The sequence below is a fragment of the Pseudophryne corroboree genome, chromosome 3, assembly GCF_028390025.1.
Source record: "Pseudophryne corroboree isolate aPseCor3 chromosome 3, aPseCor3.hap2, whole genome shotgun sequence".
NCBI classification, from domain to species: Eukaryota; Metazoa; Chordata; class Amphibia; order Anura; family Myobatrachidae; genus Pseudophryne; species Pseudophryne corroboree.
In genome coordinates this window covers 181,727,272-181,736,638 of record NC_086446.1, presented here as the reverse complement: position 1 = coordinate 181,736,638, position 9,367 = coordinate 181,727,272, and the positions used below count along the sequence as shown (strand labels likewise).

General features: G+C 49.2%; 1 pseudogene; it reads right to left on the bottom strand.

Annotated features, from left to right (window-relative positions):
• Positions 1 to 8,359: 8,359 nt before the first annotated feature.
• Positions 8,360 to 8,478, bottom strand: LOC134896484 (5S ribosomal RNA; annotated as a pseudogene).
• Positions 8,479 to 9,367: the final 889 nt, after the last annotated feature.

Here is a 9,367-nt window from a genome sequence, read left to right as displayed (position 1 = left end):
CTAACTTCAAGCAGGGTCTATCGCTCCATTTCCCTGGTTTCCTCCTCCCATCTCTGGGCACGACCATCCGCAATCATCCGGTCTTCATTCCACGGACAACCTGGAAACGCATGTCCCCTCGCCTCGCAGAGCGCACACACGGGCTCTGCAGCCACCAGGTCCCAAAGCTGCTGACGAGAGTCCGTCAGCTGCTTCACCGTGGCCTCGTAGTCCGTCCTGTCTTCAGTCCATGGACATTCCAGGAGCCGATGTCGGGGATCTCCACAGCTTTCACACCAGGAATCAACCTCGTCTTGGCTCAACTCTTCATCCCAGGGACAACGGTTATGCTCATGCCCGTAGTTTCCGCAGAGCAAACACCAGGACTCCTTCTTCGCTCGGCCCTTCTGACGTCTTCGGTCCGCTTCCTGGACCACCTTCTTTGGGGACGTCTCTCGCCAAGTACACTCGTCGGCAAAGTGTCCCGTTTTCCGACATTTCTTGCAGGGCGTCACAGCGGCCTTCTTGCGCCCCTTCTCCCGGCGCTCTTCCTTTTCACGCTGGACCGACCACTGCACCATCTTCAGGAGGTCTGCCCCAGACACCGTCACCCAGTCGCTCTGGTCCGCACACGTCCGGGGATGAGTCTGTTCCGGAGCCGTCCGCAGGGAGGTCTTCTGGGTGGCGTTCCACATCGTGTCCGTGATCCTGTATCCTTGATCCTGCCGACAACGCCAAAATGTAAGAGGGGCAGCAGTGCGTGTGGTGGTGCCTGCTGCCGTGCAGGTGTAGTTTCGGTACTCACCAGGCGCCGCTCTCTCTCACCTTCAGGTACCGGAACCTTCAACGGACCTGGCAATCTTCAGTCGGATCCGGACACGGCGATTCCCTCTCGGAGCTGACCGACGACCGAGCTGAGGAGAAAATAGTCTACCTTAAGGGGGGTATCAACCCTTCTTCCACCGGAAAAGGGGATACCCCAGGGGTGACGGCGACCTTCACCGGTTGGGTGAAAGGTCATCACTGGCACAAAGCCTCAGCCACCCAGATTTCACACTCTCGCGCGTAGTGTGAAAGGGATTCTCACGTCCGTGAGCAATCCCTATTCCGGCGCTCGGGGACAGACAAGGGACAAACGTACACAGATGCTACTCACCGTTACAAGTCTTGCACTCCGATCTTCCCTGTAAGGAGGTAAAGAGAAAACAGCCGTGCAGGGCCAAGAACTACCCTAGTGTGCGTCCGCTACACTAGCTACATAAACAGAGCCCTCAAACTAGCTCGTCTGGGTGGTGCAACACAACTATGCACAAACTTACAACAAACAGATACTTTGCCCTGCACGGTAACAACATACATCACAATATCGGATTACAAGATCCCACGGTGCTGTCCCTTTGAATCCCTACCTACCGCTGGAAGGGGGTGGGCGCCACACAGCCTGCCCACCTAAACACCTCAGGGTGGCCTGGGCCTAGTGCCCAGTGCCACCTTTATTCACCTCGGGGGAACCGCTTATCACCCGGGCCTATTGCCCCCTATTTGCACACAGGCCGTAGGCCTGACTATCCTTACGGGCCTAGTGCCCGCTATGTGCCCTCGGGCCTAATGCCCGCCTTCTGCGCCATTGAGGTGGCTTGGGCCTAATGCCCAAACCACCTAATCAAATGGTGGCCCCAATCTCCTATCTGCGCCCCAGGCCTAGTGCCTGAATTGTGCCCCCGGGCCTAATGCCCGTCCCTGATGGTCTAGGGAGGAAAAGGGAGGGGGGTGAAAGTTGCCTCACTGAGGCCTCACCTGATCCGGGGGTCTTCGGCGCCCTCTTCTGCCGCTGACCCGTCCTGGCCAGCGGCGCCGCCTCCGCTCTTCCGCATCCAGCCGCCGCTGGACATCTTCTTTCAAGAGCCCGACGTCTTCTGGCCTCTTCAACGGCCACCGGAGCTCTTCACCGCTCTTCGGCGCGGCCTCCCGTCCTCTTCTCCTCGCGGCGTCTCCTTCTGCGCTCTTCCGCGCGCGCGGCCTCTTCGGCTCCCGCCCGGCGTCTGACGTCAGACGCCGGTGGCGGGGCCTGTGACGCGGCGAGCGCCGTTTGGCTCGCCGCGCCCACTTCTGATTGGCCGGCGCCCCGCGAGCCGCGATTGGCTCGCAGGCGGCGCCGGATTTCAAATACCGCCGCCGCTGTAAGTCTGGTGCAGGGAAAAGTCTAATCCCTGCACCGGACACCCGCCGCCGTTGTACACCCAGCGCTGGGGACAGACAAACTGCCCCAGCGCTGTCCACAGCCAGGGACAGCACCTCTGATGTGCCCAAAGGGCACATCTCTACAACTTCATAAGGGCAAAGGGGATAGCTCGGCATTTTCATACTTTTTACTTTCATTTTTTACTTATTTGGGCTACGGATGAAGGAGAAATAAAATAATAACCCATATATTAATACATACATAAAATCACACACCAATACAAAATACATACTGTCACACACACACATACATTCACTCACATACATACATACATACATACATATAATCACACACCGGTACAAACATGTATACTGACACATATATACAGTGACACACAAGCACACATACAGATGGGATGTAGTTATATGACCGCCGGTCACAGTACCTCCCCCTATATCCCACCCCCTCACAATCCCGACGGTCGGCATGCCGACCAACAGGGACCACTCCCACCCCAGCGTGGCGAGCGCAGCGAGCCCGCAAAGGGACTTGCTGCGCTCACAACCCCCCCCTTCCCCCTTGAGAGGCATTCCGCTCCCGGGATACCAGCGTCGGTATGCCCGGTCACGCATACCACACCCATACAGATATGTAGTCACACACCTATTCACATACAATCACACACATGCACACATTCATACACACATATAGCAGTCACACACATACAGTGCTCCTTCCCTGAGTTATACAGTACTCACTGTTTAGGCTGTGCTACTCTTCTCCCCTCCTCTCTCCCATGCTGTTGCTGGCTGGCATGGCACTGTGTGTAGAGTGCCGTTTAGCCCCGCCCCCTTTTCGGACCTCCGAATTTCTTGTTCACTGCAGCAGTGGCTGCAGACTTGATTAAAGGCACTAGCAGTGGGGTGGGGGGTGGGAGGGGGGGTTAGTAATTTGTCCCCTTTGCCCCCTCTTGATGCGGCTCTGCTGTGCTGATCACAGCACGCTGCAGAGATGAAACTGAAAGTAAAGTACAGCTCACGGCAGCAAGGGCTGCTGGGAGATGTAGTTTATTTTCAGTGTCATCTCTGCGATGCGGTTCGTGTGCCTGCCTGGCTAGGCGGCAGCTAGCAGAGCCTGGAGCTCGAGCTCCGCCGGCTCCAAGCTATCGCTGCCGCATAGGGAGGGGGCGTTAGGGGGGATTAAGTGACAGTTTCTGCGCCCTCTCCGGTCTGGCGCCCAGGTCACATGCCCCCCTAGCCCCCCCCCCCTAGTTTCGGCTCTGCAGTTCGCACTGGGGCGGGCGCCCAGCATCCTCTACGGACTAAGAGAAAAGGATTTACCGGTCGGTATTAAAATCCTATTTTCTCATACGTCTTAGAGGATGCTGGGGTCACATTCAGAACCATGGGGTTGTACCAAAGCTCTAGAACGGGTGGGAGGGTGCGAATGACTCTGCAGTACCGAGTGACCAAACTTGAGGTCATCATCGGCCAAGGTACCAAACTTGTAAAACTTAGCAAAAGTGTTTGCCAAGTAGCTGCTCTGCAAAGTTGCAATGCCGAGACCCCTCCGGCAGCCGCCCAGGACGAGCCCACCTTTCTAGTAGAATAGGCCCTCACCGATTTCGGTAACGGCAATCCAGCCATGGAATGAGCATGCTGAATCGTACCACAGATCCAGCGTGCAACAGTCTGCTTGGAAGCAGGGCACCCCATCTTCTTGGGAACAAACCGGACAAACAGAGCCTCTGTTTTCCTAATCTGAGCCGGTCTGGCGACATAAATCTTCAAAGCTCTGACCATCTCGAAACTTTGACTCAACAAAGGCGTCAGTGGCCACAGGCACCACAATAGGTTGGTTCACCTTCAGCAGAAATTGTTGACGTGTCCTCAATTCTGCTCTATCTTCATGGAAGATCAAATAAGGGCTCTTGTGAGACAAGGCCGCTAACTCAGACACTCGCCTTGCAGAAGCCAAGGCCAACAGGATGACTACTTTTCAAGTGGGGAACTTGAACTCCACCTTCTGTAAAGGTGCAAACCAATGTGATGGAAGGAACTGCAACACCACACTAAGATCCCACAGTGCCACAGGAGGCACAAATAGAGGTTGGATGTGCAACATGCCTTTCCCAAAAGTCTGAACTTCTGGAAGGGAGGCCAATTGTTTCTGAAAGAAACTGATAAGGCTGAAATCTGTACCTTAATTGAGCCCAATTTTAGGCCCGCATCCACACCTGCTTGTAGAAAATGGAGAAAACATCCTAGCTGAAACTCTTCCGTAGGAGTCTTCTTGGATTCACACCAAGAACATATTTTCTCAAACTATGGTGGTAGGGTTTAGACGTTACACTTTTTCTGGCTTGAATAAGTGTGGTAATGACTTCACTGGGAATACCCTCACGGCTAGGATTTTGTGCTCAACAGCCAAGCCGTCAAACGTAGCCACGGTAAGCCTTGATACACGCACGGCCTCTGTCGTAGTAGGTCCTCGCGCAGAGGAAGAGGGCAGGGATCTCCTATGGGTAATTCCAGAAGATCTGGATATCAAGCCCTCCTTAGCCACTCTGGGACCATGAGGATTGCTCGAATCTTTGTTCTTATGATTTTTAGGACTTTTGGAATGAGAGGAAATAAAGAGAATCCATACACCGACTGAAACACCCATGGTGTCACCAGTGCATCCACTGCTATTGCTTGAGGGTCTCTCGACCTGGAACAATATCTCTGAAGCTTCTTGTTGAGACGAGATGCCATCATGTGTACTTGAGGAAACTCCCCAACGACTTGTCACCTCAGCGAAGACCTCTTGGTGGAGGCCCCACTCTCCTGGATGGAGATCGTGTCTGCTGAAGAAGTCCCTGGAATGAAGATTGTTGACAGAGCATTTGTATGTCTTTCCGCCCCGCGGAAGACCTTTGTGGCTTCTGCCATCGCCACTCTGCTTTTTGTTCCGCCTTGGCGGTTTATGTACGCTACTGCTGTTACATCGTCTGACTGGATCAATACGGGCAGATCGCGAAGATGTTCTGCTTGCAGAAGGCCATTGTAAATGGCCCTTAACTCCAGAACGTTTATGTGGAGACAAGTTTCTTGACTTGACCATCTTCCTTGGAAGATTTTCCTCCGTGTGACTGCACCCCAGCCTCGGAGGCTTGCATCCGTGGCTACCAAGATCCAGTCCTGGATCCCGAACCTGCGCCCCTCTAGGAGGTGAGAGCTGTGTAGCCACCACAAGAGTGAGATTCTGGTCTCAGAAGACAGGATAATCCTTCGGTGCATGTGTATGTGGGATCCGGACCACTTGTCCAACAGGTCCCACTGGAACACTCTGGCATGAAATCTGCCAACAGAATGGCCTCGTAGGCCGCAACCATCTTTCCCAGCAACCGAATGATTGACACTTTTGCTGGTTTCAGAACATGTTTGACCAGGCTCTGAAGTTCCAGAGCCTTTTTCCCTGGAAGGAAAACTCTGTAGTTCTGTGTACAGTATCCTTCCCAAAAAACGACAGCCGCGTTGTTGGAATTAACTCTGCTTTTGGCAAGTTTAGGAGCCAACCATGTTGTGGAAGAACTGTCAGGGATACTGCAATGTTTTGCACCAACTGGTCCCTGGATCTCGCCTTTATCAGGAGATCGTCCAAGTACGGGATAATCGTGACTTCATGCTTTTGTCGGTGAAAATCCTCGGAGCCGTGGATAGACCAATTGCAAACCTCAGTGACGTCGAGGAAAATGGAAATTTGTAAGTAGGCATCCTTTATGTCTACAGAAACAATGAAAACTCTTTCCACCAGACTGGAAATCACTATCCTGAGAGATTCCATCTTGAATTCGAGTTTCTTTTGGTAGAAATCGAGGGATTTCCGTTTAGGATTGGCCTCTGTCCGGTCTCAGGACCACGAAAAAGGATTGATTAAACGGCTTCACCCTGTGATGGGGGAACCAGGACAATGACATGATTCAGACACAATTTTTGTATTGCGTCGCATACTACCTCCCTGTTCGGAGGAGAACTGGTAAGGCCGATTTGAAAAATCGTTGAGGGGAAACGTCTCTAAAACTGCTGCCAGTTTTCCGAAATGAATCCAGAACTAACTGAAGAGTTTTTTTTTTGTTCGTTTTTTTTTTTACACGCGCCCCCACCGGTGCGGCCTCACGCAAGAGAGCCCCAGCGGCATGCGGTGGATTCGGCGGACGCAGAGGATGATTTCTGCACCTGTGATCTGGAAGAGACTGCGGACCTCTTCCCTCTTCCCTTTCCTAAACCTGCAAAGAAAAGGGAATCTAACTTCTTGTGCATCTATTGGTCTTGGAGTCAGCATCAGCATTCCACTGGTGAATGCACAACGACCGCCTAGCCGAGACCGCTATAGAAATGGCCTGTGAATCCAAGAGTCCAATTTCCCCTGCAGTCTCACTTAAGCATGCTGCAGCGTCCTTGATATGACCCTACGTTAGGAGTATCTCATCTCCCTCCAGGGTATCTATATCGGACGACAAGGTATCCAATAATTTTTGAATACTACTACTCACCTATGCGCCTGCCATGGCAGGTCTAAGTAAGGTACCCGTGGTTACATAGCTAGGATATAGCGTAGCTTCCTGTATACGATCCACTGGATTTGTGACATGGTCCCATGCAGAGCAGGGCGTGGCTCACACTTTATTCTGTCCGCGGCGGGAACGAATAACTATCGGAAGCCACCAGGATTCTTTCTCAAACAGAGTGCTCAGTACATGAGATTAGCTATCCGTATATATCTATACATACATACATATACATACTATATACATATAAACATATATTAATTCACAACACTAAAAAATATATTTAAAAAATACAGTACCAATAAGTATAACACAATAAAAATACAGTTTCTCTAAAAGATGACTGTTTTTTTAAAAAGGGAAATGGATATGAATAAAAATCTCAAGTAAAGTACAGATAGTCTGTGCAAAATACGCTATTCAAAATGTGAGAAAAGTTTTTAAGAGTCTTAACTGATGTGGCAGGAGGTCTCTGGGTAAAGGCCCAACGCGTTTCGTCTCTAGGACTTCTTCATGGGGTAAGTGACAGGGTATCACAGGGCTCCTATATATATACCCCCTTAATTGAGAGTTATGTGATGACATCACTTCCTGTCTATGCTAATTGAAAAACCTAACCTTAATGGAGCAGGAGTAAAGTTGTTCTTACTAGCCACCATTGTAATATGTGGCACACGGTAAACGGTATAATTTGATTGTCAGCAGAGTTTACACATCAAAACGGGAGAGCACGGAGAAGTGCGGTACTTCCGCCACACTTCCGGTATCTAAACAGTTCAAGTGCGCATGTGCGCCGTCTTTTCAAGGTTTCCCGCTTCCGGTTTCGTTTCTGTATCGCCGTGGTGACGTCCTCGCGAGCCGTGGCCGTCTTCATCTGATTGGTTAATCGCGGCACATGGTCTCTCCCCACCGGAACTGGTGTACTGTGGAACGCACCGGTGAAACGCATCACATGTCCCGGAGTCTTGGCTTCACCCTGTTGCCATGGTGACGTTCTCTCATGATGATGTTTTTTTGCCCGGACGTAATCGCCAGAATTGCATGAATAAACAAAAACATGTTTAGGAATATGTTTAAAGAATGTGTATATTATAACGTTTTTAGGACGGATGTTAGTTATTAAAATCATGTATCTGGATTTGCGATCATTACTACACACATATATCTATATCATATATATTATTACAATTGGAAAATTGAATGGCGGGATAAATAGTATAAGTTATATGTGCACGCCTGTGTATATATAAAAATATATATAATCATATGTAGGTGGTGGATGGAGGGGGTGGGGGTGGGATATACATATACGCGAGCAGGTGATTCATGATTTTTACCTGTGAAACTCAGTGCTAAGTTGACCATTATTTAAAAGTGCGAGTGAGTTAGGAAATAGTGATTTATTTCTTAAAGTGCTGTTGCCTTAATATTAATATTAAAAATATTGAAAAAGTTACCTTAATTTTAATACAGTGAACCAATTGGTAAGGTGCGATTGCCTTAATATTGCATGCATTATTTAATTGTGACCATATATATATTTAGGGAATAAAGTTATGTATTTAGGAGGCTTATAACCTTTAATAAGTGATCATGTGATCTGTGGATATCTGTCGCAATTGGACATTGAGAAGTTGCCTTTACTTTCAGTACAGTACCTAATATTCCCAATGGGTCACCCCTTCTGGTACTAGTCAGGCCCAACACTGCTTCGCTTCCAAGTTCGGTTGAGATTGGGCCTTTCCAGTGTGGTTTGACTGTAAAACTTTCGTATGCAACAAAAATGCCCACAATATATTAATTTTATAGTGATTTTATTAGTGCAGAAGTGCATAGTTAACAAACATGTGAAATGATGGGGAGTGCAGGATAAAATCTGGATATTTGCTAATAATTTTCAACGACACCTCACAAGAATGGAGCGATTTCATAATTCTCATTCAGGCCGAGTGGATGCATGGTTTTTAGTTGGAAAATCCAGAACATTTCTCGTTGTGACAACTTGATTGCCAAGTCACCTCCTCTCTCTCCAAGTTTAACCAGTTCTATCGCCTTGAAGGTAAGTTCTTCCGGATTCGAGTTGTGTCTCTCACTAAAATGTCTTGAAATGGTGTGGCTTTCAACTTTATTCTTAATGTTGCGTACGTGTTCTTGTATCCTAAGTTTGAGTTGTCTCTTCGTTTTTCCCACATACTTTTTTCCACAAGTGCATTCCAATAAATAGATCACCGATGAGTTATTACAGTTAATAAAGTCTTTGATTTTGTATTCCTTCTGGTTCTCGACGTCGCTGAAGCTTTTCCTATTGGGGTGTAGGAACTTGCAGACATTGCACCGACCGCACTTATAAGATCCAACGCATTTGGGCATCATCGTTGCGTCCCCTGTTGGAGTCTTCAACATACTTGGGGCTAGCAGATCCTTCAAGTTCTTTGATTTTTTATATATAATCTCTGGGCGTGGCGGGAGTATCTCTCTTAATACCGGGTCCATTAGAAGGATCCCCCAGTGTGATTTGAGTGATTTCCTTATGAGGTCCTCATGGCGGTTGTATGTAGTTATAAAGGCTGTGGATTCTTTCTTTGTATCCTTCGTTTTGTAGACGAGTAGATCTTCCCTCTTAAGGCCCTTTGTTCTGATGAGGGCTTTTTCCA